General features: G+C 39.0%; 1 pseudogene; it reads left to right on the forward strand.

Annotated features, from left to right (window-relative positions):
- Window positions 1–6,525: 6,525 nt before the first annotated feature.
- LOC134944792 (5S ribosomal RNA) lies at window positions 6,526–6,644 on the forward strand (annotated as a pseudogene).
- The last annotated feature ends 230 nt before the right edge of the window (window positions 6,645–6,874 follow it).

Here is a 6,874-nt window from a genome sequence, read left to right on the forward strand (position 1 = left end):
AAAAAGCTCGGATTTTTACCCATTGAATTACAAAGGTCCGTATGTAGAAAGCTTTTACAAATCTACCCTTGCCAGTTTTAGAAATATTTGTGAAAGGGCAGATAAACAGTTATATGGGGACAATTTGACCCCTGGGGAACGTAAGGCCATGAAAGATCTACAGCAAAATAAAGAGATAACAATCAAATCAGCGGATAAGGGTGGTGGGGTTGTTATATTAAATACAGAGTATTATCTGTGTGAATGTTCAAGACAACTTAATAACACCTCGTTTTATTGTAAGTTGAAAACCAATCCCACCACAGAGTTCCAAAGAGAATATATGGAATTGCTGGATGATGCATTCGCTGGGAGTGCTATATCCAAGGAAACTTTCACTTTTTTGTTATGTCCACATCCCATCACGGCCACATTTTATTATTTGCCCAAAATTCATAAGACACTAGTTAATCCACCAGGGCGTCCCATTATTTCGGGAGTGGGTTGTTTAACCAGTAATTTATCGTTTTTTGTAGATCATCACTTGCAGAGCCACGTGGAGAATCTGAGATCCCACATTAAGGATACACAACATTTCTTAAATTTAATTAATCAAATTTCTTGGAAAGATCATTATTATTTGGTGACATGTGATGTAGAATCACTATATTCCAATATTCCACATACAGGTGGGATAAAAGCAATAGAGGGGTATCTGGAAAAGGGTGGGGTCTCTGATTCTCTTCGTGGCTTCTTGTTGAAATCCATTCACTTTATATTAACACATAATTATTTTTTGTTTGATTCACAATTTTATTTACAGACACAGGGTGTGGCCATGGGAGCCAGGTTCGCGCCGAGTTTCGCTAACCTGTACATGGGGGTTTTTGAGGACCAACATGTGTGGGGAGGCGGACTCGGTGGGGATCTGGTTTACTATGGCCGTTTTATAGATGATTTAATTTTTGTTTGGGGTGGGGATTTAGAATCACTTTTGACATATATGGAAGGACTAAACAACAACCAATTTGGTTTAAAATTCACCTATAGTTTTAGTAAAACGGAGATTAGTTTTTTGGATATAGCACTCTCAGTACAGAATGGCAAGTTGACAACCAAAACACATATTAAATCTGTGGATCAAAATAATTATCTTCAATTCGACAGTTCACATAAAAGAAAATGGAAGGAGAATATCCCCAGGGGACAATTTGTACGCATTAGAAGAAATTGCACCTCATTACTGACTTACCAAACACAAGCAAGAACTCTTATGTTGGCATTTGAGGAACAGGGGTATCCTCGAGATTTATTGGAAAAATCATTTCATGAAGTAGAAGCAATAGATAGGGAAACATTATTGGAACCAAAAAGAAAAAATAAAAGGGAAAATTTCAATCATGAGGATAGCAATAAAAGGAGTATGTTATTTACCACACAATATAATGGGTGCGCCCGCCAAATTGAACGGGTTATAAAGAAAAATATGTCTCTTCTATTACTAGATGAAGTCCTTAAACCCCAACTGGATCCAAAGGGTCCGATGATCTTTAGGAAGGCAGATAATTTGCGCTCAATTTTGGTGCCAAGCCACTTTGAAAGATCAAAAATACCTAATACTAAAAAAACGTGGCTTCCGGAAAGACCATTGGGTTTCCACAAATGTGGTAAATTGAATTGCCTGTCGTGTAAAAATGCACCGAGAAAGAGTGTGGGATTTATATCTACCAATACGGGGGAAGAATTCCAGATAAAGGAATTTCTAAATTGTAACTCTGTATATATTATATATTTGATCACCTGTCAATGTGGTAAACAATACATTGGGAGAACTACTCGTACCATGCACATTAGAAACATGGAACATCGGCGAAACGTATCCAAGGGCGCAAAACATCCTCTGTCCAGTCATATAACAATGTGTCAGAATTCTGAGTTTGACAACAGCAGTATGGTAGCAATTGAACAGGTTAAAAATACCACACGGGGCGGTGATCGGTTTAATCTCCTATGTAGGAGAGAGGCCTACTGGATCTACAAAATGGATACATTAGTGCCGGGAGGGCTCAATGATACAGTGGAGCTTAATGGAATTTAGTGGACTAAATTTAGATAACTGTTGGGGGTAGAAATTAATAAAGTAATTAACACATTGAGATAGTTGTTTGTCGATTAACAAATAAATAAATAATAATAAAAAATAAAAAATAAAAAATAATAATAAAAAATAAGAATGAGCCATGATGAATGTTGAATTGATAGAATCATGGATAAATGAGGAATTATTACTATGGGCTATTGGATCATTATGGGCTATTGATTTATATAGACTAAATGGGGTTCTGATTAAGTATATAATAATAAATGGTTTTGTTCAAAAAAAATTCTTATGAGGTAGGAATGTGATCATGTGATAGCTTGACTATTTGAATATTAAGGCTATTAAACAATTGGAGCCTATTAATACAATAAAACAATACGAACAAATGAATTATAGATGATACATGTGTAGTGATGTCATATAAATATCGGCCACTAGATGGCATTTTATGTGGATTTATTAGATTAATTACAACACGGATTAGAGTTTTATAGTTGTCTTGTCACCTGTATATTAATCTAGATATAAGGATAGAGCTGATAATTATGTATTTAGATATGTAATTATGTGGAGTAACGACTACATATTAGAGGGAGATAATGTATCTGGCATAGCTATTTCCATAGTGAGTAAGCTCAAAAGGAGGCTTGGTTTACAAGCCCGCTGATTGCACATGCTCAGTGGGGGAAATTGAAAACGAGGCTTGAATCGCGTGCGCAGTGCGCATGCGCGAACCGGCAAATACGGTATTTAAGGATCTGAGGTGACGGACGGCTATTTTTCACACTGACGAAGCCGCTGAAACGGACCCGGAGGCGGAGAAACGCGTTTGTGGGCATACCAGAGGAGTTGTGAGTCAGGAGAGTACTCTCCATTATCTGCTGCAATCAATTGTGAGGCTCATAAATCCTCATTACCAGCTGGTGAACTGTTTTCTCCCAACCCCAGTGCACAGGGGAAGGAGTATATATTTTTCAATCAGGTTGGCAATTACAACAGCCACCAAGGATAAAAGCTGTAAGTGAGTGCTTTTGCTAAATGCACTCTAGTCCTTGTGGAAACGGATCACAGTATAATGATTCACCTGATTATATGTGCTTCACCCAATCAATCAAACTAACCTGACTATATGTGCTTCACCTAATCAATCAAACTAACCGTATGAGAAGTGGATGGTTAGAGGTTGTAGCGAATTAGAAAGCAATTGCTTATTATATCTTTTTCTGGACTGAATTTAACACCTCTTACTAACCTTGATTTATACCTCCCACAAAAAGGAAAAAGTGGTTGGAGGTTTTTTATGAAAAATAGTAACATTCTTGCACGCTGCCTCTTACTAACAAATATTTGCATAAGAGACTTGCTGGATACAAATTAACCCATTGTGCAGCTGGAACTGGAAACATATTAACTTATTCTTCAGTTTTTTTGGAATGCATGCATGCTTAACCTACTAAATTATTGATTAATCTATTGTGTAACATATATATCAAGAGTAAGCCAGAATAGATTTATTAATTAAGGGTGATATAGAAATATTTTATTGTGTGATCTAGGAAACATGTATTGATTGTTTTATAAGTTCATACTGGCCGGTATTATGCTTGTAATTATAGCATTGTGGTTTTTTATACATATCAGTAAAGAATATATTTTACCAAAGTGAATAGCGCTTTCTCGTTTTTGTTTGTTGTAAAAATAAAGCAGCCAGTATTTACCCTGCACAGAAACAAAATAACCCACCCAAATGTTACTCTCTCTGCACATGTTATATCTGCCCTCCCCCTGCAGTGCACATGATTTTGCCCAACTGCCTACAAAGTTCCTGCTGCGATAAACTCAGAATTACCCCGATAGTTGGAATCCTCAACTGCATTTAATGCCTTCACTTGAAACATTTATTTTAAAATGTCAAATTAGTGTTTGGGCTGTAGAAGTTTACTAGTTTTTCTAACAATATGTGTGATGCATAATAAACTATATGGTTATTGAACCAATTTGTCAATAATCGTGTGCTCGTCCTGCTTTTTTATTGCATGTATTTTTATGATAGCTTTGGTGTTTTGCCAATAAATTGGAGAAATTTTAATTGCAAACATGCATATTTGATTAATGGATAGTGTCAAAGTCGAAAAATATTCCAGTGCACACACCACGTACTAACAACACACACATGCCCGCTGCGCGTGCACTTGTTCCGCCGTGCGTGCACATATCCGCAATTTGCGTATGATCGCTCCCGCGGTCCTGCGCCTGGTATGGGTATTTACGGCGGAGTTTGTGAGCGCATTGAGGGTTATCAAAACATTACATATTTAATCTAAATAGTGCACATTGTACGCATAGCCCCCCTGCACCACATCAGCAAGTATCAACAGTTTAAATGATTCCAGGACTAAGGGATTCACCTTTGCATGATAGGAAGGGACAGACTAAGGTTATAAGGTGATGTCTAGTATCCAGCTGTAGGGTATTTTAAGGGTAACATTCCGGTGTTGGTTAGAGGAAGATCGCATGTTCCTGCGTATAGTTATGTGCAGAAGTAGAATATAGATATACACTGTATTTACTGTATATTCTGTATGCGGCAGGAATCCAGAGGAGACCACCCACAAGAGCTGTTGAGAAAGACATCGCCCACCTTTTCAAATCAACCTATGACCTCTCCTGTAATGTAAAGATGCATCTCTGTGTCCAATGGACAAAGGGATTACAGTATCCATTGTATTGCTTTTGGAAGTAGTGCATAAAAAGCCTGTTGTTGCCTGGCCGGTCAGAAGACTCTTAACGCTATCTACCTGATTAGCGGAGGACTGGACCAGGAAGTGCATGCGAATATTCTCACGTATGTACATTGACTGTAGCCATTTACTCTGTTGTATATTGTAGTGTATAAATTGTATTGTTATCCCCTTCCAGATATATACGCTGAGGTGTCGGAGCCCAGTGTTTAACTACAAATCGGTGTTGTGTCCTCTTTTCCCTGCTGGGGTTTAAAGTGCATTACATTACCTAACTGTATAAGGTTTAAAAGTGTATTGATAAGGTGTGTACGCTCTGCGGGTACTTTGTACTGTCAGCGCTGCATAAGGTTTAAGGTGTAACATCATTGCAGTGCTTTACCGCATAAGGTTTAGAGTGTAATAATATCATTGCATTGCATTACTAATAAGGTTTAAAGTATATCAAGTGTGTGTGCGCGCTGTGTGTACTTTGTACCCCCAGTGCGGCGTTTGTACGCTAAGTCCGTACACGGTACGGGACTTTGTACGCAAATAGCGTACAAAGTACGTAGAGTGCATATTAAGTCTAGCGGCCGCAGCGGCTCCATGGTAAAAGTGTGTTTAAAGGTATAGCTTCATGGTTTAAGATAATATCGACATTATCAATTGGGGGCATCGTCCGGTTTTTCCTCATACCCGCAGCCTAGCAGGTTAAAGCAGACTTTATCTATCAGCAAAGGGCGGAAGGGTATCCTACGTGAACCTTTTCCTGGCCATAGAGTACACTGGAAACCCTAAGTTATTGCTGATTAGATGGCGTCTGCTCTGCATGGTATGTAGGGATGCTGGTGGGACCCGGAAAGTAAATACGCAAAGCTATTCATTTTTTTTAAAAGGTCTGTGAATTTCTATTTTGGTGCCAAATGTGCACACAAAACAAGCATACACCTGTACTTTGTATTTGTATACCTGCTCATATTGTTGCCATAAATACTGATTACTAGATTCATTCAGACCTGTATGGAGAAATGTGTTGCTATTTAGTTAAAATATAGAATAAGTTTTAAGGAAGTAAACGTAAAACACAAATACAGTCTGTATCAAGACACTTCCATCAATGCCATGACTCTGACCCGGAGTCACTAACTTATAAAGGCATCGAAATGGTATCCCTGGGAGAAAGAGGCGGTGATCTCTCGAACCTCCTTTCCAGGAGGGAGATGTTCTGGATCTATGAACTGAACACCCTGCGCCCAAATGGCTTCAATGACGGATATGAAATTGCACCCTTCTTGTAATGTAAGCAGACTTTGAATACTATTCTCCCTCACCTTTCTCCTTTCAATTTATCCTTGCCTCCTGAATAATACCACAGCCACACCACACTGGACATGCCCAACCCCGGCCGACCTTGGAAGCTAAGCAGTGTTTTGGGCCTGACCAGTACCTGGCGGGGAGACCCCCAGGGGAGATCAGGGGCTCTAGTGACTTGCTAAAAAAGGTTAAGTCCTTTACCCTGTATTCCAACCTTTTCATTTTCCATTCCCTTCCCCTTTTCCTCCAGGAAGGATTTATATGTCTTTATTTAACACTATCTGGTGTCTATGAACATGGCCTATAACTCTGGTTCTATATATTAAACTGATCCAGACTGGGATACTGAATGTACCCCTTTTGTATATACGGCGAACTTTAAGCTCATGTCTAATGTTCCCACATCACTATTACAATCATACCACCTTGGGCACGCCCGACACCGTCTGATCTTGGAAGCTAAGCAAGGCTGGGCCCGGCCAGTACAAGGATGGGAGACCTCCTTAGAACATCGGGTGTTGTAAATGTACAGATGTTGGAGCGAAATCAGAATGATGCTCTAACTGTTGTGTGTGTACATATTGGTATATCGGATTCCGCCTGGTTCCAATTGTTTATATGGTTCACGTACTCTCTGTCTCCACATGTTTGTAATAACTTACCTTGGGGCTCTCCCACCCCCAAAAAATCTCCTTGTGTATCATTCTATTATCTCAAATGAAGCCTCTGTATTGTGGCTCCATCTCTTCCTCTGACT

The sequence above is a fragment of the Pseudophryne corroboree genome, chromosome 1 (assembly GCF_028390025.1).
Source record: "Pseudophryne corroboree isolate aPseCor3 chromosome 1, aPseCor3.hap2, whole genome shotgun sequence".
Lineage (NCBI taxonomy): Eukaryota > Metazoa > Chordata > Amphibia > Anura > Myobatrachidae > Pseudophryne > Pseudophryne corroboree.